Source organism: Pholcus phalangioides, unplaced genomic scaffold (genome assembly GCF_987345545.1).
Source record: "Pholcus phalangioides strain wild (caught in Gottingen) unplaced genomic scaffold, Ppha-v1.0 ptg000013l_1, whole genome shotgun sequence".
NCBI lineage: Eukaryota > Metazoa > Arthropoda > Arachnida > Araneae > Pholcidae > Pholcus > Pholcus phalangioides.
The window spans coordinates 16254521-16280991 of NW_028301606.1; the positions used below are offsets into that span (position 1 = coordinate 16254521).

The 26471-nt window shown below is 34.8% G+C and overlaps 1 protein-coding gene across 1 annotated transcript in view; it reads left to right on the forward strand.

Moving 5' to 3' along the window:
* LOC149078668 (plexin-B-like) overlaps positions 1–26471 on the forward strand; it is a 242442-nt gene that overhangs the window by 69637 nt on the left and 146334 nt on the right. The window contains exon 2 of the mRNA XM_089240809.1: positions 9237–9283. The gene's annotated coding sequence lies outside the window, so the exon portion shown is untranslated. The remainder of the gene's footprint in view (positions 1–9236; positions 9284–26471) is intronic.

Here is a 26471-nt window from a genome sequence, read left to right on the forward strand (position 1 = left end):
AAAAAATTACTCTGTTCCAGTTTTGAGAGTGGAAATACAGCGTGTCACAAAAAAAAAACAAAAAAAAAACGAATTTTTTACAGTCCCCCTTGTCCTCTAACATCCAATTACAAAGTTGTTGTTTTTTATCTCCTGGGGCTAACACAAAAAATTCCAAGTCTCTGAGTGCAATAACTTTAAGATATTTTAATTCAAAAATCGGAAAAAAATTATGAAACAACAGCAAAAGCTAACGGGCAGCGCTCCTTTCTCTTACTTATCCTGCCATTTCCAAAATTTTTTGAGATTTTTTGAATTAAAATATTGTAGCGAATGATGCACTCAGAGACATGGGTTATTTTTTTCTGTTGGCCTCAAGAGATACATTGTATTATTGTATACATTGTATCTGCAATAACTTCCCAACTGGAAATTAGTGGATAAGGGTATCGTATAAATATTTAGATTTTTTTTTATTTTGTGACACGCTGTATTTTCACTCTCAAAATTTGTGCATAGTAACTTTTGACCGCCTTTTGAGAATTTTTTTAATTGGAACCATACTACTATGACGGACAATTAATGAGATGAAGGCCGCATTAGCACTTACGGGACACCCTTTATATTTTCCTGCTTAGCATTTTTCGGGAATGAAACTATTACTCCTTTTTTTCATGTTTCATTTCAATATTTTTGCACCAACCACATAAGTTGTATTCCCTGTTTGAATTACATATACTACTCCATGCTACTCCAGGCTAATCGCTGCCGACAGTAAGTTGCCGTGAGCGGAACACATCTGACAGGCCTGCGAGCATATAGACCATTATCTCCCAAACGTCTGTACACGGTTTGCCTTGAAACTGTGGTACCCGTGGCTGCAGATAGCTGACGAGACAGGTCGGATGCTGTGCTCCGTCTGCTTCTTTTGGCAGTTACTGCCAAATGCCGGTCTTCATTCGGCGTTGTAACTCGGGGGCGACCTGTACTGTAACGTCTACTGACATTTCCGTTATCTTGGAATCGTTGCCAAAGCCTAGAGATGACACTTTGGGCAATTCCAAGTTCCTCGGATACTTCCATCTGAGTACGCCCACATTCCAGGCGGCCGATAATTCTACCACGTAAAAAATCATCCACATGCGTCCTCTGTGTCATAACTATTCGCTTATGGCACTGAGCGCCTTACAGAACTCTTGTGAACATTTTTACTTCTTTGCCACCATTCCTTATATACCCCGCTCTTACACTCTCGTCATTGTGACGTACTATCGGCATCATCTGGTGGCTTCCTGAAATTTGCATATCATTCTTGCAGATGTGTGTGATAATTCTACAGGTGAAATTTTTACTTTAGATTTCGATTTCCGTGTGATTCTGAATTATCCTTAATTTATGGACATGAGTGTATATATTATTATATATATATAGTATTAGTATATATATATTATTATTATTTATTATTATATATATATAGTAGTTAATTTATTATTTTCCAATTTTGACTTCATATATATCTTCCTACTATATATTTACAAGAAAGAGAAAGAAAGTACACGTAGGCGAGGGGGTGAGGGTGAAAGAACAATCTATCGCACCCTCTTTTCTCTATTCCTCTTTTTTTTTCTTTCTTTTTTTCCTATTTCTTTCTTTCCTCTTCTTTTTCTATTTTCGAACATGCGAAATTTGCGAATACCAAATTTGGTGCCAAAATACGTGAACAGATTAAAGAATTTTTTATCATTTTAATTGAAATTACAGTAAAAAATGAGGTGAGATTATGCCCTTTAAGTCAGAAGGCACCATCCTGGGCTTCAGAAAACAAGTGCCTCTTCTAGTGGTTTGTTATTAAAAAAAACTATTACCAACATATACCACTACCTCCGCTAATCGGGAAAACTAATAGCAGCCACTAAAGAGTTGTTTTCTGAATAAAGGGATGACATATTCTCACCCCAAGTGGGATAATCTCACCCCATTTGACGGTACGTTTTCTCAATTTGTGAACCACATGTTGGTCAATGTAACAGCGATTCGAATTGCAGATGTCGAAGTAATTTTATTCCGTGACTATTACTTTACTCAGACTGGAACGCAAGCAAACTCCTCGATATACCGAGGGATCAGCCGTCTTGACTATATATACCGACTACGCCTGTCTCTGTCTGTCCTTAAGTCAAACGAGGGTCCCGCACACTATTCAGAATTTCCTCGTGAATTCATCGAATTCAGTGCACATTTTCAACTCGTCATCGTCCTCATCTTGGTAATCATCGTCTTCGTCATCGTCCTCATCTTGATAATCATCGTCATCGGAATTGGCGTCTTCATTCCTGACGGCCGAGAAGAAGTTTTCCGACCACTCGTCCATGAGCTCGCGGATCTCCTGAACGGCGTTCAGCCCGATCTTGAACTCGCTCTTCCGATTCATGAACGCGAGCCACGTGTTACTCGACACGCATTGGAAATTGACGAACCTCATGAAGATTTCGATCAGCTCGTAGATGCTGTAGTTCTTCAGATTTCCGGTTTTCGGCGTGAAGTTTTCGAACCTGACTTTTCTTGTTCCCAGAGGAACCAGTGCCTCTACAGCTTCCTCGAGCTTCTCGGTGTCTTTTGGGGGTTTCGGAACTTTGGCCTTTCTGGTCACAGGAGTCTTGGCGCGTCGCATGTCTTCTGTGATCACTTTCTGCTTTGCCAATCAAAAACACCTCAAAGTGGGAGAGGAGAAAATTTGGACGGTAGATATATTTCAGTGGTCTATAATCAGAATGGTATCAATGACAGCACTGGTACTATTTTCTAAAAATTTCGTCAATGTTCCATATACAAGAGGATTAAAACTCAACAATGATCAACAATCATTCACCAAATCATATTTCTGTACATAAAGATAGCTATCAATAGAAAATTCGATGAACACCAGGACTCAGGCACCGCACTTATCCCGTTGCCGAGATCTTTTCCAGCCGTGCTTCGTCGCAAAGTATAGAATACAATGTGTATCTAACAAGGGAACATATTTTCTAGACATTGTGCTGAGGTGAACTCGAAAGTCATCTGGTCTCCGACCGAGACTCTCTTGCATGTGGAGCAAGCGCATGCTAATGGCATCTACACCACTGGGGACACGATATTGCCTTCCTTATTTCACGCACTATGATGTGAGGTGCTGAACTAGAGGACTTAAATTCTCTGGTACTGCGTCGCACGTCGTGATTATACCGCGGATCACGAGTAATCTGTGCGGCGGGTAACTTGAGTGATGTAGAACTGCAATGTGGGCCGCTTAAATGCTCTAAAACTGTGTCACATCTCACTTAAGGGATCTCTAAATGTGTTTATAATAAGGGGTCACTTAAGTGTTTTGGAACTGTGCCGCGGATCACTCAAATGATCTAGTCAAATTAACTGAATTACTCAAATGTGATAGTCGCGGGACTTAAGTGATCCGTGAATGTTCCAAGAACCTATCGAGTGATCTGGACATGCGCCGCTTAAATGCTCTGAAATTGTACCCCACGGGCCACTAAAATGCTCTGAAATTTCGCCACGGGTCACTTTAACGATCTGTAAATATTCCACTTAGTTCATTTTTTACAAAATTAAGTTTGAGGTGGCGGGCCACATCGAATAACCCAGAGGGCCACATATCGCTCGTAGGACCCATGAGTTTATCAAATATGGCTTGGAGGGGGAATTTCAATGACTTTCTTAAATATAAATTTTGTGTTCTTAGGTATTTTTTTCCGAACTTTTAATATTCTTTTATAATTTTTGATGCAAAAATATTTAAAAAAAATTAAAATTTTTGAAGAAAATACCTAAAAACTCAAAATTTATCCTTATAAGAAATTTATTGCGACCCACCATCTAAGCTGCTTACGTATGATCCCAATATTCGTTCGGAGGTCGAGGACAGAACTGACGAAATTTTGCTGACGGATGGGGGGGGGGGTGTCAGAGTTTTGCTCACAAGGGGGAGGATGGGGTCAAAAATTGCTAAAAATCTGCTGACGTAATACTTGAACGTCCCCTAAGACCATTGGTGTTTTAACCGAAGTCACCCGTGCGCTAATGTACATACATGCGTGCGCAAAATTGTTGTGCGTACATATAATACATACTTATTTACGAAATGCTCTCATCAGAAACCCAATATTCACTCATTCACCACTCAGATGGTCTCTTGACCTGTGACCAGCATCGTGACTGGCCAGTCCTTCATAATCTTTGTCCGCGTCGATTTTCCGAAAACTTTCCATTGTAAGTACGAATCAGAATTCCTTGTATTGGGAGGAGGAGGAAGAGAAAAAAAAATTGCATAGTTCTCTCGAATACGTTAAAATGCAATCATCGTATATATGATTCTCTATACACCCCTCATTTAAAGTCGATAGCGAAATGGCACCAACGACTGCACCAATTGCACCACCATTCTTTTGCTGATGGTGAGCGAATGATCCGATAAGCGCTCTTCATGAAAATGGATGTTGAGGATGACTAGACTCGGAGCTGGCAGGGTTGGATGACATAATACTTATTGAGCCCGAAGGGGAATAGAAAGGTTATTTCTTTAGCATGAAAATCTCCTTTCCACTTGAACTTTTCTTCTCAGTCACTAAGTCTTTGTTTTTGTATCCTCTCCTGTTATTATCCGCGGGAGAAAATGGCGAGTCGAACATCATCCACTTCTAGTTTCGGTATATTTTTAGAAATATACCATCTCTTTTTCAAATAATGGACATAAGTATGAAGCTTTTGGCTTTACTTTGCTTTTGCTTCGGGGAGGATGAAGTAAACTAGTCGCTGATTTAGAGCTATAATCTGTTTAATCGCTTTACATCTGATAAAAACTTTTCGTAATGTTTTTGCATCTTCTGTCTACATCCTGGAGGGGGGAGGGGGGGGTCACGGATGTATCTACTATGTTTTTAAGTAAGGATTGTGTGCCACTTAATATGATCACATCTGGACTCGAGGTTTTGATTACAATAGTTGATTGATAACTATATCCGAAAGAAACCAAGATTCTTGAAATTGCGCAGACAAAATATTGGACGAAAACTATAATATAAAGCAAAATTCTGATAACTGTAAATGAAGTTTTCCCCATGATATGAAATAGTACGTTTGGTATTTTGCGAAAATGATAACAATACCCCCGAATTTTAAAATTATTCGTGATTCCAATAAGTGCCGTCTTTCGTATTTCTTTTAAAGATCTCTTTCTGTCTCTTAGTGCCTCTCTGGTTTTTCTTTTCAGATGTCATTTTGTATCACGTCAGCAATGTGTAGCAGCATTCCGTGTCGTGCAATGAAAATGTTTGAGAAGATCGAGCAATATTCGCGGGGTTTTTTTTTACTTAATTGGATTTTTTTTTTTTGCAACACTCAGAAGTCGTCATTCATGTGTTTTGTTCACAAAATTGTAGTTGTGCATGTTGAGGATGGCTTGCTATAATGACAATACTGTCATCACTAGAGCCGTGGCAGCTCCCAAGAGAGAAATAGTCACCTCGGGTTGGATTAACCTTTGGCCACAATGTGCGCTAAAGGACACATCCATTTCTACAGAGCTAACTGAAGACACTATAAAAAACATTGTCGCGTTAGCGAAACAGGTGGGTGGCGAAGGTTTCAATGATATGGATATAGAGGAAGTCGAACAGCTAATTAATAGCAATTCAGAGGTATTGGCCGAGGAGGAATTAATGTAGTTGACTGCTCCTGAAACTGAAGCGGTACCAGATGAAGAAGATCAAGATAAAGACAAGTTCATCATGGGTAACATAGCGGAAGGGCTTTGCACGTTCAAATCAGCAATAGATTTTTTTCATGACATAGATCCCTCTATGGTACGCTCTTCACGTGTAGTAAAATTGGTAGAGGAAGCCTTGTCATCCTTTTCCAACATACTTGATGATATGAAAAAGAAACGGCAAACAGAAATCACAACGAGAAATACAAGAAAAAACTATGGTTTTTATTATTCGCGGTCACCCCCGGAACGTTACCCCCGCGAATACGGGGGGGGGGGCCGACTGTAATAGACTTCATTCAACAGGTGGCTCAATTTTTTTCATACAATGCACGACACGGAACGCACTCAACTGACTCCAAACGGCGTCTGTTTGTGAAAACGATGTCATGAGACACTGCTCATGGCTAAACTTGAGAAAACACGCGTTAAAATAAAGATTTTGCTGAGAGAATGGTGCTTTCTTAAGAATAATTAATGTAACTTTCGTTGAATGCAAAGAACTTGAATATTTAACTCTTGTATCGTAGCATCGGTTTGTTGTGCCACTCCACGGTGGCTCGAGTTTTAAAAATACCATAAATGTTATTACTATAATTACTAGTCAACATATATAATATTTTCTTAGTTTTAAAGTCGTAGAAACCGTTGTCATATCTAAAATGCACTCGTAATTCAGCATTTAAATCCAGCAAATATGTTAGAAAATACTCATAAATGTCATTCGTAATTTTTGAACACTTTAAATGAGTGAAATTTTTATTGTCCAGGAGAAAATGCAGGGTGTCCGGTTCAAATGTCCCTGTTTTTGAGCAGTTTTACAACAAGTTGAAAAATATATGAGAAAAGTAGTAAATCGAAAGCGACGTTCAATTTTTTTTTTAGATCAGGCACTCCCACAACTGCTTCTTTTGTGGCCCGGATGAGTAATGGCCAGATATCCATATAATGCGAAAACGCGCACCACACATCGATTTTGAAATGATTTCATTCCATTTCAAAAATTCCATGGGGATTTTCTGAGTCCCAAATTCAACAACTGTGCTTATTAACCCTCACAGCGGTAATGATGAGATATCTCGTCTAACTTGATCCGCTTTATTTCGGCAATCACGAAATATCTCGGGCTCTTTAAAACCCTCTCATTTCGGCAACCCCGAGCCCAGCTGCTTCGTTGAAGTTGTTTTTACAGTTAAATATGTCCCCCCCCCCCCCCGAATGAACCGGTTGATCAACTGCCAGTGTGCGGAGTCAATTTTTGTTCAAACTTATTACAACAGAAAGACAGAAACTATTTTTCCTTCCCGTTTCTAGGTATAGGATTACGTGTGCAGTATAAATAATAGAAAAACGCTAGACAGAGAGAGAGTTTTTCTCTTCCTTATTTTTTTATTATTATTGTTTTCGGTGTTGGGACGAAAGCATTTAACAGCTCATGAAATCGGAAAAAAATATTCTTCATGAAAATAGATGACGATTTCTAGGAGGGTTAGTGATTTCCACTAGGGCAGTTATAATGCGATTCAGGAATTTTTTGAAAACGCTTAAAGGATTAACACTGTTGGATACATGGAAAGTTGCCTGATCTGAAAATATAATCCTGAGTAAATTAAGTTTAACATTGATGATTAGCATCTCTAAATACCAATTTGTGCCATCTCCTATAGTAAGACCATTTTCCCTTGCATGTAACAATGTCACACCGTATGTAATGACACTTTTTGAATATTTGTCATCAAATCCTCAGAGTCCGACAATCGAATTTACCCTGCGTGGCATTACCGATTTTTGATCGCTCTTTAAATTTTTGACTGTATCGCACAATTTTTATGTGCATGATGACTGGTTACTCGAATAACTATTTGAGCTTAGTGACTTAAATTATTTTTATTAGTTACTTAAATAACTAAAAATTTTAAAAAAATTGAGTATAAATTTTTTGCATGTTTTTCTTTGTAATTAATGTAATTTTCCAATCAATTGACTTTTTAATTAATTAAAAATTAATTAACTTAAATTAGTGAAATAATTAGTAATTACGATTTTGGGATATGATTAGGAAAAAAACTATTTTTTTAAATTTATTTCTATTCATGGTCATGGGAAGAAAAAAAATTCCGATTGAAAATCAATATAAAATTTCCAAAAATTTCATTTTTGAAAAGTTATAAAAATCAATTTTTTTTTAAAACAAAATTTTAAAAAAGTATTACGACACTCATTGAACTTCTCAATTTCCAAAAATATCCATTTCATACCAAAATTTGCATGAAAATTATTGAGAAAATTTTTTTCTAAAGAAAGTGTTGCGCAAATTGAATGACATTTAAAAATGGGTTGGGGCATTTGATCATGACACCCTGTATATAAAATTCATGATTCAGAGAACCAAGGTGTGAACATCTCAAACTCGAGTCAAAGGAGAAAAACCACAAACGTATGAATGTTCTTCGTTTTCTATTGAATTAAATGCAGTGAATTTTCGAGCCAAGATGGCCGCTGAATGTTAGATGCATTTTACTTTCTTTCGTCATCTCCATGTGGGAGGAAGGTAAATATAATTTTTTTATAGGGTTTTTTTTTCCCACGTCCGTTTCCTTCTGAATTTTTTTTTCCTATACCTCTTCACCATCTCTTCCTTCCCTTCCTATCAATGCTCTTTAATACAACCGGCATCACACTATTTGCATAACTTATTCAACCTTATTCAAGTCGAAACGCGCAGTTACTAAGTATCGAGTCCAAATCGTATTTGGGAAATAGTATGTGACGGGAAAGGAAGGGAGGTTTCGATCTCGCACAGCGAAATCTTATTTCAAAGAATGCATACATATATTCCATGAATATTCTTTCCATTTGCCATGATTGAAGAAAAAAATGCGCGTTATGTGGCAAATATGGATTCCGGTGAGAGTATTAGAATCTGCGAATTTGTGGATTCCAATCTTCGTTCTGATTTATTCTATGCATTTAATATATATGTAAAAGAAAAAAAAATTCTTAAAGATTTTTGGTTGCAAATTTTGAACGAATATGCAAAGAGAATTTTCCCTCCTTCTTTCTAAATGGAAAATGTATATATGTGTGTGTGTGTGTGTGTGTGTTGAAAATTCGTTCTTGTAGAAAAGATGACTATTTCTGTCCCGTTTTCTCCCCTCTTCGAATCCAGTACGACGCGATACGTGTGACTGTAACGTGACATTTATGGTAATGGTTTTCGATGTAGGTAATCTTCTCAGTCAATAAATATCAGCTGGTATCACTATGAAATTGATTTCGGTGGCTTTATATTATGCTTAACATCTGCTGGGGGTATGTATGTGTGACTTTTCTCGTGAGAATTAAAATTGAAACTTCCATACCGTTAGATATGTATACCGTGATGATTTTTGCTCTGCAAATTTAGGTGCGAGTGATGCAGAGTTATTTGAACATTTGATGACATGGACACGATTGCTAAATTTACCTCACGATTTATTTCTTTTTTCATTTACAGGTCTTGCTGAATAGCCAGTTTTTTTTTCCGGAGTTACACGGGAATTGGTAAGTACAAAATTGATATTTCATGTTGTGAAACTTTCAATATGTTTTCTGAATACGTGAGGAATTTATATATTGGATGGAATTCACGCCGGATTATGAAAAAAATATTTTTTTTATCTATTAAATGAGATCGATCGCTTTTCTTTTTTGTCACCCAAAATAGTCCAATTCATGTTTGGTGTATTATTCAGCTCTCGCATATCCATGAATTTTAGATATGCTTTTGTTTTTAGAACGTATAGATATGAGGATAATTGCAAGATTCTCACGGTAATTTTTTTTTAAGGTTCAAGACATGACTTGAACTTTACTTTTAGTGCTTTGATCCGGCAAATATATTAAGGGTTCCTGGTGGCCTGGAAAGTAAGCGAAAATGTATAATACTTGACAAAAGTCAGAGAAATATGCCAATGTTTGATGAGTGTCAGGGAAAAGTTCAGTAAAGGGGGAAAAACTTGAACTCGAAAAACATTTGGAAGTTGAGGTTTTGAATTATATTAATTTTTTCAAGATTTTTGGTTAAGAAAATGATCAAACAAATAGTGCCGGGAACCCTGAAATGAGATTGAAAACAGTATTTGACATAATTTTTCACAAAATTCTGAAGAAACTCGGCGTGTTTTTGTATTTCTGTGCACCGTCAGTAACTAACTAACTATAATTCATTTTCTTATCACAAACTTCTATCATTAAGCATCTGACGTGATCCCTAATTTCCTAATTTACGATATGTATGGGTGTCGTTTCTATCATCTGATTATTCCATTAGAGTCCGGCTACATAATTAGCCATTATATAAATATTTTAATAGCAATGCCCATGGGCACTATTAAAATCATCATTTCTCTGGTTTCGCGCACGCAAACAAATAAAAGTTAATTCCATTATGTCAATTTCAGTGAAGTAGCATTTTTTTGGCCAAGACCGTAGCGAGAGTGTGGGACAAGGGGATCCGGTCCCTCCCCCGAAATGTTGGAAAATTACTGATTTTTATGAAGTAACATTGTTAAATCGATATTGTTCTGTCCTTTTAGCCCCACCCCCCCCCCCCCCAGAAACATCAGTTGTCCTCCTCTGAAAGAAATGGCTACGGCCCTGCTTTTGGCATTAAAATTGAACATTCTCACTCACCGCCTTCACGAAAAGTTACACATGCGACCTTGGGCACACACAGATTGGGGACTACTGATCTTTTTACAAACGACGAAGTGGGCAATTAACTACTCACATCCAATCAGTTGATAAATTACACAAATCTGATATAACATAAGAATTGTGCCGGACGTTTCATCATGGATGTTTGTGATCAGAAAACGCATTATTCATGTGCACTCGGGTTAAAACATTTAACCACTGTGAAGCCAATTTCGATTCACCTGTATCAGAAGCTCCAGGAATGAGATTTTTGTGAATTGCATTTGTAGTAAACGTAGCGTTTAATTTAATTTATTCAATGACGTAAGAAAAGTAGTTTTATTCAATTCTGTCTCAACGCTTCAACAATTCATAAGATTGAAACCTTCTTCTGAAGGATCATAAATATTCACCCCACCCTCTAACTATTGTCCCAATCAATATTTATAATCCGAATATTGCAAAGATTGAATAATCTATTAAATCGAAATGAAAAGTAGATTCGTTCAAACTGAAGTTTTTAGTCTCTAAAACAGCAGGGACAGAGCGAGAGACACGAAGAGATGTTTATTCAACATTTTGTTGCCACTTACACAGTCGGTTGCCGACCTTGCGATCTGAGGGATAATGGCCGAGGTCTTGTACTTTATGTAATAGATAGATAGAGTTAGATACGTGTAATATATCCTCTAGAAAGGTCTCGAAACTTTTTTTTCGGTCATGCTCAGGCGGCACGTAATTATATCCACGATTTTTTTTTTTGTCTTCTCTTTGATTTAAAAAATATCTGGAGTGTAATTTCATCCTCTAAGACCTTCCATTTTGTATGGGTATCTCTCTTTTCTTTTGCTTTTCGTATGTACATTCTTCTCTCGTGGACGACTCGTTTGGACATTTTTTTTTCGGTATTTTTTTTTTTTCCTCTCTCCTTCAGCCATTTTCCAAAATGGCTGCTGCCATCCCTCCTTTACCCACACTGATGGATGCTCGCACTGGGTTGATCGATTAACCCATTTACCCAAGAATGGGGCCCTCTCCTAAGAGAGTGATCAATGGAGGGAAAACTCCGTTTACATTCTGGGCTTTTGGTGTGTGTGTGAGAGAGAGAGAAAGTACGTCGTGCCCCTGGGAAAAAAAAATTCGAAGAAAGAGCAAAGAGGAAAAATAATGAAAAAAAATTATATATAAAAAATTTGAGAAAAAAGTAAGCGTAAAAAATTGCTCTTTGAAAAAAAAAAAAATTGTTATCGCTCTATAACAGTTTTTTTCCTGGCCCTCTAAAAAAATGAGGATGGTTGTATGAATGTTGCGAGGAAGCGCCCGTAGTACGAGGTGATTTCTGTTTAAGATATTCTCGAAAAAAAATTTGTAAAACAAAATTAAAAAGAACAAAGCCTTAAGGGGAATTATGGGTAAGTGCAAGCCGGGATTGGTTCATTTCGGGATAATAATAACAATGAAAGAAAGAGAAAGTAATCAGAGAGGGTTGAGAAATTTATCTAAATAATTTATCGCTGTTCCTATGGGATTGAAGTCCTTCTCCCTTTCGTCTAGACGAGAGTTTTTATAGAATTCTAAAAAGGAGTGTTAGGCTTACCTTTCATCTATACCTCTCTCATATTTTCAAATTTTATTTTAAATAAATTTATTGTCATATTTATATTTGTATTTTAAAACAATTAAAAATTTATACATAAAAAAAAAAGAAAAGTAAGCCTACAAGTTTTTCTTTAAAAAAAAAATGTATCGCTCTATAAGTCTTTTCTTAGTAGCCCTCTAAAAAATGGCGGTGGATTTATGAATTTTGCTATGAAGCACAGCATGGATGAAAGACAGAGAAAGTAATCAAAGAGTGTTGAGAAATTTATCTAAATAATTTATCGCTGTGTTCCTATGGGATTCCTCCCTTTCGTCTAGACGAGAGTTTGTATAAATTATAAACAAAAAAAATTGTTAAACTTGCCTTTCATTTATACGTCTCTTGGGACGTATACACTTCAGGCATTTGAAATCTCAAAATAATGTATTCCTAATATGTAATTCGTTAATATTTTTGCTGTTAGGAGAAAAAGGGAAAGTGGTTGAAATGACACTGTTACTGATTTTTCTGAAGGGTAGAATTTAGTAATTCTTGTTTTCTGTTCTAGAAAGATTGTAATTAAGAATTTGAAATAACTTTTGAATAATCAATCGTATTGGATTTTCTTTATTTATTTCAAAAACCATAGATTTTTATGGTTTCATGTGAAATATTTCTATGTTGTAAGAGAACATATATTTGATTTTAAATTAATGTATGTTTTCGAGTTCCTTTTTTCACTATGAATTTATTGCCTTTTTAAAATGGTTTTAATGAAAAATAATGAAAAAAATAGCATATATAGAAGAAATTGAGAAAAAGTATACATAAGAATTTTTCTTTGAAAAAAAAATTTGTTATCGCTATACAACTTTTTCCTAGCCAAAAAATTATGACAGCTGTATGAGTGATGCGACGAAGCTCCCACTCCCTAGTGCGAGGTTTACCTTGGGTAAGATATTCTTTTAAAAAAATGGGAAAAAATAAAATTAAATAGAAGAAAATCGTAAGGAGAATTATGGGTAAATGTAAGTAAGGATTGGTTCATTTCGGAATAATAATAATGAAAGAAAGAATCACAGAGGGTTGCGAAATTTATCTAAATAATTTATTGCTGTACCTATGGGATTAACGTCTCTCTGCTCTTTCTTTCGTCTAGACGAGAGTTTGTACAAAATGCTAGAAAAGAGGTGTTGGACTTACCTCTCATCTATACGTCTTAATAGACGCACTCGGGGTATTTGAAGTTCCAGAAAAATGTAAATTATATTAAGCAATTTAGAATTTGAAATAACGTCGGAAAATAATTATATATTTTATTTTCCAAAAACTATCCATTTTCGTAACTTTATGTGAGGTATTTTAATATGTGTGGATTTCTGTGTGTTTCAAAATTAGTTTATTAAGTCTAATTTATTAGAAAATTTTCATTTTTCTCAATTAATTTATTGTTATATTTCGTATCGTGTGTATATTTATATTCTATATATTATACATACACTTTCACATGCGAACGTGTATGCAATGTAAAATGATAAAATTGTTTCAATTCCATTGTGCATTTCTAGAATTCATTGGAACATTTAGAAATATTTTAGCTGCCTTAAACTTTCTTCAAACACACACACATAGAAAACCTATTCTTAAAAATCAAGCATTTATTTGTGACGACGCCGCGCAACAATGTTTTCTACAGTAATGAATTTCATCAATACTTTATAATAATGAATTTCTCCATTTTTTTAAAGAAGTTATTTACTCGCAATTTGAAATTCATGAACATTTCTATTCTTAAAAGAAGGGAGAGTTGGTTGAAATGATACTGTTTTTTTTAGCAGAACAAAACTCACAAGTTTTAGTTCATTGTTCCTAAACGTTGTAATTAACAATTTGAAATAACGTTAGAATAATTCATGACATAGGATCTTTTATATTTCATTTCCAAAAGCTATATATTTTTATGATTTCATTTAAGGGTATTTATATGATGTGTGAAAGTGCATGCGTTTGTTTTTAAATTAATTTATTTCCACGCACACACACACAAATTTCTATTTTCTTAATAAATTTATTATCAAATTTTTTTTTAGGTATATACTTTCTTTTTTATATTTATAGCTTCTATAATTTCATATATGAATGTAAATATAAAGTGAAATAATGAAATTGTTTCATTTTCACTGTGTATATATTCTGAATTCATTGGAGCCCTTAAGTTTTCCGCAAAGAAAGTTATAAGTACTGACGGAAAAAATGTTTTACAATAATGACGCTACAATTGCAGAAACATTGTTGCTCAATTATTGTACACACATTACTATGCAATTATTTTTGAAACATTATTATGCAATTATTTTTGAAACATTGTTATGCAATTATTTTTGAAACACTGTTGAGCAATTATTGTAAAAGCATTCTCATGTAGTCATAAGTAAAGATTTGGTTTTGATATTTTTTTCGTTGTGAGATTTAAGGTAGCTCAACAATTTTAACGATTCCAATGAATATTTACAGTAAGATTATAACTATTTTTCGTTTTACATCACATACACGTTCGTATGTGAAATGTGGGTAAAATATAAAAAATACATATTTTAAAAAAAAATGTATAAAAATGGCATTAAAATATGAAATTTCGAAAACAGAAATTGATTTCAAAACAAATATACACACTCATCCATAAATCATACAAAAATACTTTTCATAACATCATAAAAAACTAGTTTTTGCAATTGAAATACAAATATATATAGGCCTATGTATATACTGTATATTCTAACATTCAAGTTCCTAATCATAATATACATTTTATGCATACCACTGGTTGAGGACCACATCCTCAGTTAATGAAAATCATAGTGAAACAAAGAGGAAAATAAATAGGAAGTGCTGAATTTCCATCTTTTTTCTGCTCTGTATTATATTTGTCTTCATTTGTTGCCAAACAAAATACAGTATCCCTATTTTGTGAACGCATATACCAGTGTATATAATTTGCTTATCAAAAGTAGATGGATTTTCTGGTAAATCTTATCGCTTAGTTACCAGTTATGTTAACGTAAACAGATGAGAAGAAACTATCCTCCCACAATTTTCCAGCCATGATATAGTAAGTGTACACACATATAACGTTGCGTTGTGAGATTGTAAGGCGAGATATTAAAGATGGATTTTGAGTTACGGATAAGAAAAGAAATTAAATTAAATGTTGAAAGAAATCGTTTCAAGCGCATGGTTAGTATCGATACAACGATCTCTTGCCCAACCTCCTTAATTCAAAGTCATGGCCTCTCGTCGTTCAAACTTTAGCAACGCTGTCGCGATAAATCTAAGCCTAACCCCTCTGCCACAACTAGTTTATTGTTGAGTCTGGGAACAAGCTTACGTATTAGAGGAGGAAACATATTATGAATCACGTTGCACGTGTAGTTTTTTTTTTTTCTTTTATAATTTAGTATAATGAAATCCGAAAACTGCTGCTTTTAATTACATACAACAACAAGCAAAAAAAAACTAGTTCCTGGTAACGTTACTGTCTCCCCCCCCCCCCTCCCTTCAGCTTGGGGAAATGTAGTGAAATTTAGGGCTTATTCACCCCAAAATTTATTGCTCAGGGTCAAGCTTAGACAAGAAATTAGCTTATCTGTAACGAATTAAATCTTTTTGCGTTCATATATGTACATCATTAGAATTAAGCTTGTGGGCTTGGATGTTCCACGCGGCTTGATGGAAGTCAAAATTTATGAGATGGATGGTTTATTTCCCATCCGTTTTACGTGCTTGGTAAATTATTATTGCCATGTTAATCCTAGTTCGATGACCTTTCCAGCCGTACTGGGAAATTTCTTAATGAATGAAATCTTCGACCGGATCATACAGGGTGCCCCATAAGTAATTTAAATAGTCATAAAAATTGAAGGAATTAGTATATTTGAATGTGGTTTTCGCAAAATTTATTCTGACGCGAAGGAAATTTCCTTCTTTTATTTTTCTTGAACGAAAACACATTATTAGAAATTTTCGTCACTACAAGGCGCTGCAAGAATGCAAATCTTCGTTTATTGGATCTCAACCTTCCTTCTATCTTTTCTGTGTCTGAAACGTTTGTAAAGCTTCAGTCGGCAATTTGTAGCTGAGGTAAAACAGCTTCTCCAATGGTGCTTTATCCACCAATGTCAATATCACAATGGAAACCTTGTGTGAGCGCCAGTACACCCAGCATTTTATAGGACTCTGATTTGCTTTCCAGCATTGTCCTTTAATTCAAATAAGTTTTTTTTTTTTCCTACAAAAAAAAAATCCCGCTTCGTAAGAATAACTTTTCGCAAACCGCATTCATAATTTCCAATCCCTTCAATTTTTATGAAGTTTTAAACGGTTTACAAATTTACGGGACAGCCTGTATGAAAAGTATTCGTATTTTCTGAGAGTTTCATTTTTTAAATTCAAAAGATTCAGTACATATTATAAAGCATTAAAATATTTTTTTCCGATCTCTGAAATAAATTTCTCTCACATAAAGAGAAATTAGATATACAGTGGATCCCGCTTATAATGTTTTCCAAAAAACCGTCATAAAGAAACGTTGTAAGCGGAAAAAACGCTTCAAAAGGGGGAATCTTAATGAGAATTAGTTAGATGCGAGACCATAAAAATAAGTCGTACTAAACGGAAAAACGTTATATGCTGGATCGACTGTATCCAAAGGATTTATTTTTAGCAGTTTTACGGACAATGCTAAATTTCCAGTAGAAATCATAGTATTACTTATTATCAATTCAGTTCATGTAAATTTTTACTTACTTTTTGTGAGGGATTTTAACTTCGTTTTTTTTTTCAAAAACTTGACGAGTAGTATGGCAGTAATGCTTCAGAAAATTTTATTTTAAAATTGAATGTTAGTAAGTGTTATCAAACGCCTTTTCGAAACAAGTAGTATAAATGATACTACACGAAAAAGGAAAAAAAAACTGTATAGCCCCGATTTAACGAATCAGGTGATATGGAACCCTGTTTACGCGACATTTAAAAACAAAAGTCAAAACGTCGTATAAGTGCGAAAGTCGCACAATTGAAACCATTAAAAATGAAACACACCCCCCCCCCCTCCTCTCAACGTATATACCAAGTGTTATCAAATTCAATGTACTTTATTACATCTCGAATCCTCAAAAGTAAATCATTTCAATAATAACTGAGGCAAAATAATAATAATAATAATAATTTTATTAATAATTAATAATTTTAAAATCTCATCTCAAATCACTTGGAGAAATAAAATTAGCGAAACACTACTACCTTTGGTTGTCCCCATCATTCACGTAGTATTTCTTTGAAGATAACGGGAAAAACATTAAAATTTTTTGACAATTTCTTAATGGGGCAAGCAAAGCACCACAGCAAAAGAAAACTGCAATAGCATTATAAGCACAGGTACTTTTAGCTGATTAGGGACCCCAGAATATAATTTCCCTCAGGACCCATGGTGCTGTCAAAATGGCCCTCATAAGCGGATACGTGCTCTCTTCGAAGAAGTCAGATCACCGAGGGTGTATGTAGGTGGGTTGATTTTCCACTTCCACAGCCTGTGCTAAGACAGATTTTTTGAGGAACGGGGAGAAGCGATCACCCCCATCGCCCTCCCTCAAATCCGCCTATGCCTGCCCGTACCCTCCAAATGTTAGCAATGGTTTTCCCCAACTTCAACCATTTCAGTTTTAATTGATGCGCATTTAAATGTGATGTAATTTGCTATGTATTTTACCTGTAGGAAACAAAGCTGAGAACAAATTTAGTATTTGTCACAGAAGCGCCGCAAGGCTCTATGTTTTTAGAAACGTAATTTTGAAAAAATCAAACAAAGAAACCCGGTGCTTCTTTTCTTTAATGAAAACTGAAGCTTAAGCACTTTTATAGTTAATGTAATTATGCACTTGTTCATAACTACCTTAAAGATGATAACAGGTTAATAACTGAGATATATTCCTATAGCAAAAAAAAATTGCAATGATGCCTATTTAAGTGCTATGTCAAATGGCATCGAAGAAAGAGATTGAGACATGATCACATGTTTTTTTTAAGTAAATTATGCAGCATTTACTGACTATTTTGACAATTAAAACTATCCGATTAAATGTGCGAAAATAATTTTTATACTTCATTCCTGTCAGATTATGCGGATTCTCTACGAATATTTTCTTTTATCAATTACTAAATTAACAGCAAAAAATGCGATATTTCTTAATGGACATTAAAAGACGTTAGATTGGAGTAATGATAATAATGAAAATAAGTATAATTTTGAGTGGCGATAGGGCGTAGAAAAGAAATCAAGCCCTAATGCGTGTGTGTGTGCAAAGGTTACCTCCCAATACTTTCCTCCTCTCCGTGTATCTTGTAATTTAGGTAATTGTTTTTTAATTCTTATCATTATAGATTTCTAGACTATATTTCTGTAGGACGACATAATGTTTTTCATTTTACGTATTCTATTATGATTTCACTTTTTTTTTCTCATTTCCCTTCCATAATAAACTTAGTTTCAGCCTGAATTCATTAAGCAGAGAAAATTCCCAAAAGTGAATTTATCTTAGATGTTTTCATTGTATCTCAATTCAGTTCGTAAAATAACCATTAGCGCTTTCGCTTGACTACTTTTAATGGGAATTCATCGTGAATGGTATAACACAGGGGGTATCTAGCTAAAACTCGAAAGGTGATTTATATTGCTTTTTTTCCTTTATTCATTTCTTTTCAAATTTTCCCTATTTCGCGGGAGGATTTCCAAAAATAGTGGAAAAAGGGGGAAAATAACGATTAGCATTATCAATTTATTCCACTAACGCGACACGTATTTATCCTTCTCTATGTGCTTTTATAATAACGTTCAGGTGAAGAAATACTCCAGGAACAAATAGAATAAATTTTAAATCATTTAAAAAACATTTTTTTTTAAAAAAACAATTCTTAAGAAAGCTAAAGATTTTGTGGGAAAACGTAAAATTTGTATTATTCTCGGTATTGAAATTGGAAAATAACATTTAATTTTTTTATCTATTTTTCTGTCAAAAATATACATTTTACACAAATTAGATAGATTTATATACAAACGTCATTTGGCACTCATTGTGTTATTTTTTGCAAGGGGGAAAAAACAAATAAAAGTTTGAGAATAGTGCAGGGAATTTTCACTCCTTAAGCGATTTCTGATTCTTTTCACTCCATCGTAATGGATAATTATATATTCATTATCCCAGAAAAAAATACAAAAGTTGATGGTTAATTCATGTATTTTTTGGGTCTAAATATTATTTTTTCTTTTCAGTGGGGAGGATCGATTTGATGTGAGATGATGTATATTGTTGTAGCTTCCTCACTATTTGCTCTTGATGAATTATGTTCGATCGAATTCTGGCGGAATTCCAGTGGTGAGAAAGAAATTCAGAAAGCATATGGATGTTTTTTCACCTGAAGTAGGTCTGCATACAATAGGCTAATGGCGGGGGATGTTACTCAAACATGGCTGTTAGTTTGGGTGATGAGGAAAAGAGCCTGCAATATTTATATCAATAATTTGTTGAAATAATTCCGCTTTCCCACACCATCGAAGTGAAGCGATCGTGTTTATTTCAGGGTTTGGAAAGTCAGGGAGATGGAAAATGGTCAGAGAAAATGTAAACTATTTGACAAAAGACAGAGAAATATGCAAATATCATAAAAGTCAGCAGCAAAAATTCTGTGAAAGGAAAAAAACTAACTAGAAAAAAATGTTTTTGTGATTTTTTGAATTATATTTCTTTCTTCAAGAAGTTTGTCAGGTATATTCAGGAAATATTTTGTGTTTTAGGTCGGGAAAAGCAGAAAGCAGAGAAATTTTTGGTTTTAGGTAGGAAAAATCTGGGATATTTCTGAGTTTCAGTCAGAAAAATTATCAAGCAGATTTTGCTGGGAACCCTGTATGTGGTTTCAAATCAATATCAAAATACATGAAACAAAAATATCATGTTTTTATTTATTGTTTTTCATATACAGTACTTGCATTAGCATCTTTGAACCCTCAAGATATTTTTCTTCAACAATTATTCAATTCAAATTCTTACAGAATAATTCCACGTATTCGGACGCTCTGAATACCATCCTCGTCTAACTTTATAAATACAAAATCACTATATCTTCCCGGAGACACCCGTAAATATTAAATTTCTGCCACTAATTGGAAGATGTTGGTTTTGGCTTCAACGTAAATCCTTTAAAGACGACGTTGATAATTTATTTGAAGGGGGAAAATAACAATAATAAGAATGCGATTGTATTTGCGGGACAGACTTTCATTGTTCCAATGTTTTGGGAGTGCATTCCGTATTTTTAAATTTAAATTTTAAATTTTAAATTACTGTTACACGTGTCATTAAGTATTTAAATATATTGTTCGTTAGGGAGCTGTACGAATTAATATTGTATAAATTTCCTTGAATGGAGGCCATTAATAGCGTATGGCTTTGAAGTATCTGGAACATATGAATTGCGAGTAATTACGTGAATTTTGGTTTAACTTTGTGTGTCGTTAGCGCGGATTTTGTATGTTGGGCTTATGTGTTTTGAATCCATTCTGTTTTATATATTTTTACGGTCGTATATATCAATCACTTATTATTAGCGTCTTATTTTTTAATAAGGACTTCTGGAACTGTAATTATCAGCGATTTTAAATCAGAAACCGCGATCATCGAGTCAATCTTTCAGTAACTGATTTTGCTTCTAGAATAATCTTTTTACATTTCAACACATGGCAAATATTTATAATTTTTTTATGATTTATTATCATTGGCCATAACTAATTCAAAATCAACCTCATTCATCATAATTTTCGTATCATAAAATCTTTTCTCATCGAATTACAGTGCATTTTAAATCGACGAGGTTGAAATGTCTAATTGCGTTTCTTCGGAAGTTAATTTTAGTCATATTTTGCATACGGACGTCAAAGACTTAGTTTGAATATGGCAAAATCGAAATTTCACTCTAATGATTTCAAGTGAAATTGCAACTTACGTACGTTAACATTTGGCATTAGACGTAATTAAGCCACCAAAAAGAATTAAATAGCGTGGTAGATCCCCGAAAATGCTTTCAATGTAATGTGTTTCATCGTAGATTCGAATTCATTTTATGGTCGATGGATCATGCGTATGTGGGTGATGATGGATCTCTCTGTAGTGTCATTGCACGGTCAATGTTGAATGCAATATGCATTACTGGGTTGAATGAAAGTGAAAAAAAAAAGTTCTTGATGTGGTGCAGGGTCATCACATGCATACAAAACTATCGTCTCAGCGTTTCACCAAGTGAACTAGAAGCTGCGGTTGAGACCCAACAACCTACAATAGAACCACGCATGTCGAATATAAATCATACGACCCCCGTGACCATGATCTGATGATCGAAATATTCAGTATAACACGTGCTGCTCCATTAAAAATTCTATTTCCTGGAACGGATTCGTCAGCGTGTTGCCTTAATTTTTCGGATTGGCGGTGCCGTCGTTGACATGCGTCAGTTGGCTAAGTGATCGGGCGGCCATGTTTTTATTCATGTAATGTGTGCGTTTACGCATCCGAAAAACCGTGTTATTCCATGCGAGAAGCATCGACTTCCTATTTCGTTTCCTCAACAATTTTGCTGGTTCTGTATTGTTCTGTGATTCCAATTCTGCGATAAATTTTATTAGGTCTTTGATTATTCGAGGTACTTTTCATTAAATAGAGTTTAAAACGAGAACTTTACCAAATGTGAAAGTAAAGAGTAGAGAGACCTTATAGAGTCCTAAGAGAGACCAGTGTATCCCAAAGTGGGCAATGGAAATTACCGGGGGGGGGGGGGGAAGTAATAGTTACGTATATAACATGGGATTCTATGGTATCTCTCAAGTGTGGGGGTGATGAGAAAAAAATTTTCGAGCAGGAGGTGATTAACTGAAAAAATTTGAGAACTATGGTTTAGAGCAGTGTTTCTCGCATCGCCAACCTTTTCAGAGGCGTCACAGCAAGCTGGAGATATGGATTTGTGTACCTATTTATGCTTTGAAGTCGTTTTTTTATAAGTGAAAATATCTACTAAAAACTGTTATGAGGAGCCGCAGACGAACTATTGAGCAATACAGACACGGGTGACTATAGTTTAAGAACCACCACTGGTTTAGATCTTTTCCAAATGGGTGATATCTCCCCTTGGAGCAGAAGGGGGGTGCTTTGCATGAAATGAACCAGGAGGGCTACTTACCATGTGGGATCTCAAAGACCTGGCTGAGCCTTGGAGTTGATAGGAATTTATTTTTCCTGAGCGGTGGGTCGATAAGAAGATGAATTTGGAAGACTGACAAGCAAAGACCCAAGGCACACATATGTGTACCTATCTAACTCAAATGGTTCTAGGAAAGATATCGACTGAAATAAAGTTTGTGTTTTTTTAGGGAATTTTGACATACAATAAACACAAATCAATCAATTTTTTTTACGTGTTTTAAAGAAAAGTTTTATTCCAAAGATTGTAAACTGTAAATACAGTCAATCCCGCGTATCGCGTTCCCTCTTGTAATGTTTCCCTGATCAGTATGACTCATTTTCGTGGTATCGTAAGTATTCCCGTTTAAACCGTTCCCCCGCTTATAACGTTTTTTTACGACGGTTTTGTTGAAGAACGTTATAAGCTGGATCCACTGTGCATTAGGGCCGCTACAAACTTTGCCATACAACAAATAGGTATGCGTAGGCAAACCTGTCTAGAATACCGGAACGTGTGTCGCAGCCGTTACGGTATTTTAGTCTATACTATATTCATTTGATCTTCTTGCATTTTACCGGAAATGAATATAACTTTTTTGCAAACGCAATCGTATTTCCTCAATTAGTGGCTTTATTTATTCCATTTAACCTCAAAATTCTGTAAAGTTACTATTTTCTGAGGTGGATCCGGTTCACACTAGCTTGAATAACCGTGAGTAGTACAGTTGTTATGTTTCTGAATAATAAAAACATTAATTAGTATTTAAATGCATCATTATACCACGATAACAGTCCACCATCATAATTTCCTATAAAGCAGTTGCAGATGTTTTATAGTTTACTGATTTCCTGCGAGCGAAAGCGAAACTAATTTGAATGTGTGTTTGGGATCAAGTTAATTGAGATGATATTAAGGATTCTTTTATTATATATAAAGTGCATACAAGTTGAACAAGAGGGTAAAAAAAATGACTCAAGAAGATAGAGAAATATCTCCTGCTCATTTTATGCCCCGAGTTCCGGGTAATAGACTGTGCGATCAATAAATTATTCGACGCTAAATTATGCTCATTAAAACTTCCACCAGCAAGACCTTTTCGACGAGAAAATGTATTTTCTACCAACCACTTCCGTACGAGATTCACCCCCGACGATTCCTTTTTGTTCATAATTTCACAAGCAGCCGTAGTTTTCACAAGGCTGTTTTTTGTGGGGATTCATGATAAATCAGAACTGCATTTGAAACTATTTTCAGAGAATTTGTTCGTTAGTTAATCAAACGGTAATGAAAAATATACAAAGTCAAACTATTTGCTTCTATAATTTCTCAGTGTATTTTATTCTTTCTATTTTTATTTCATTTTGGGAGTTTTTGCATCACGTAATTTCTGTTTGAAATGTTTGAAGAACTGGAGTTTATTTCTCGTTCTAACTTTTACTTCCACTGTCCTGTGTAAATTAGCTCACGTGGAAACGATTGACAAAGCGGGAGAGAGAATTTACGTGATCTGTTTTAATTTCTTTTCCTCATAAAATAACGAAAACAGCTGCTACCTTCCTTTATTTTAAATGAAACTAACTAACTCGGCAGTACTTTACTCTGGAAAGGATTCGATGCAACATCCAATTAGAAACTACCGCATTCAAAAAAGACTTTTTTAAAAATCCTTTCGGTTAAAAAGAACATTTTTCTTATTTTTCTACCTTATGTCATCATCTCTCAATACACCATCTTCCACCAAAACTTTAAAAAATGTGATAGAAACATTGGTTAAATAAATATTTGTGTAGCTTGATTGGATTCCATGAAACAACCTTGTATTTCCGTCAAAGGTTCCGCTTAAGCTAAAGCGTTGGTTTAAACCTCTAAGCCGTTTTTAAGCATGTGCAGCATCAAGCATGGGCTACTAAAACGTGAACATCCTTAACCCTTAAATGCGTAACTTTGTATTATGTGCCAGAGGTTCTATAAATGTTCATTACTGCAGCCAGTTCAGAATTGCTTTTGCACCATAAAGTGAGGGGTTATATTCTTTCCATTTTATATTTTGAATTTGCTGGTAGATGTCTCAATTTATATAAACTGTTTGTTTGTTGCAGAGCATGTGAGGCTGTGATTTTGTTAATTTATTAAAATGTTCTGTTTGCATTTTTTTTTAAACCTTCAAGTTTGCAATGGAATTTGTTTATTACTATAGTTGGACTCGCAAAGAGTTAGTAGTTATATAATATATATTTGGAAAAAGTAAATATTACTTCAATACATTTATTTTATATGTGATTTTTTTATGCTTTGCACATCTTCAATAAGGCTATATGTGAAATGTACAATTTGAAACAGATTTTTTTTAGATGACCTCGTCTTGCTTTTAAACGTGCTATTAAAGAACACGGATATGGATACAATTGCAAGGGTTCGGCAAGAGCAAAGAATTTTAAAATTTTTTTCGTCACGTAGGGTATCGAAATCATAAAAATTTGACGACTATATACTATCGGGCAAGTAATAAAAATACTGCAAAAAAATTGTAATAAAAACATTTGCTCATTGGTTAATCAAACAGTAATAAAAAATGTACAATATGCCGAATGATTTATTTCTATATAATTTCTCAACATTTTATTTTTTTTATTTCCATTTTAGGCATTTTTAGTTTTTTATCACGTAATTTCTGCCTGAAATTGTTTGTGTGTGTGTGTGAAGAACATTTGTAGATTTTATTCCTTCTAAGAGTTTATTTATACGTATATTTATAGTTACATCATTTAAGGGTCTATTTATCGTTCAAACTTTTACTTCCACTCTCCTGTGTAAATTAGCTCATGTGGAAACGATTGACAAAGCCAGAGCGAGAATTCGTGATCTGTTTTAATTTATTTTCCCTCATGAAATAGCGAAAACAGCTGCTACCTCCCCGTATTCAATGAAACTAACTAACTCGGCGGTATTTCGCTCCAGAAAGGATCCGATGTAACATCCAATTAGAAACGGCTACATTCAAAAAAGACTGGAAATTCTTTCGAAGAAAAATATATATGTATTTTATTTTTTTATCCAATTTGTCATCGTCTCAATGCGTCATCTTCAATCAAAACTCGAAAAAATGCGAGAGACATATTTCGTTTATCATGTTTTCCGCAGGAAAACGAGGGTATGTACTGATAATTAACGCAAGATTCTGCGCTAAAAAGTAACCATCTTAAAAGTCGATTCAGAGTATGTATCTTGACGTGAAGGAGTCGGGAAAAGAAAACGATTATATACGTCTCGTCGCGTATTTACGTGCAGCCGGCTCATTACGGGATGGGAAAAGCTTTTGAAATGTGCTTCAGGAACAGACCCCGGACCTGTCGTGTATTGAACTTTGATCACCTCGTGTTCCAACACTAATATATATTCTATCTTACATTTCTTTTTACCCTTGTATGTCGATAAGATAACTCAGCTCTTGTCTTTGTGCCGTTTGTTCTGAGAGCTTCGTTGTCGTACTGTGTATATATATGTGTGTGTGTTTGTGTTTCCGAATAATTTGATGAGAAGAAACTTTCTTCTCTCTCCTAAGAAAGTCTGTTCATCTTCTTAACAAAATCCTCCTCTTCGTGCTTTTAATTTCCACCCTTTTACCATGTTTGTTTCAACGCGATTTTTTTGTTGTTGTTGTTGTGTACCAGTTACGCAGTTCATCCCACCCGATGGCTTGTTATGTTCTCTTGGAATCTGGCGATATTTTTGTAGCAATAAATGTTCTGGCAATGTATGAGACATGCAAATATTGTGTCAGAGCTATTGAATCGCGTGCAATAACGATGTACTTGTGTCGTGCATTAATATTCATGATACTTTCGGTGAACATTCATGGTGGACCGACCTGTTGTGCCTGTTACTGTTTTTCCAGGTAGTGCACACATAGGATGACTTTCAGACTTGAAATATATAATATTATCATGTATTTCTTTTTCTTCTTGTGAGGAGGCGGTACCAAGATTGTTTATGGTTGATATTGCGATACGGTAATCTGGTTTACCAGCTATTTTCCGTGCAGTATTGGGCTCTCAATCTTCGGTATGTTGGCCTACCCTCCTATGTTAGCCTGCCAAGGCTTATTGTAAGCTCAAGAATAGGATTCCTGGTAGTGTTCGTTAAAATTTTCTGATCTCACGACAGCGTTTCTCTCTCTTTTTTTTCTCTTTTTTT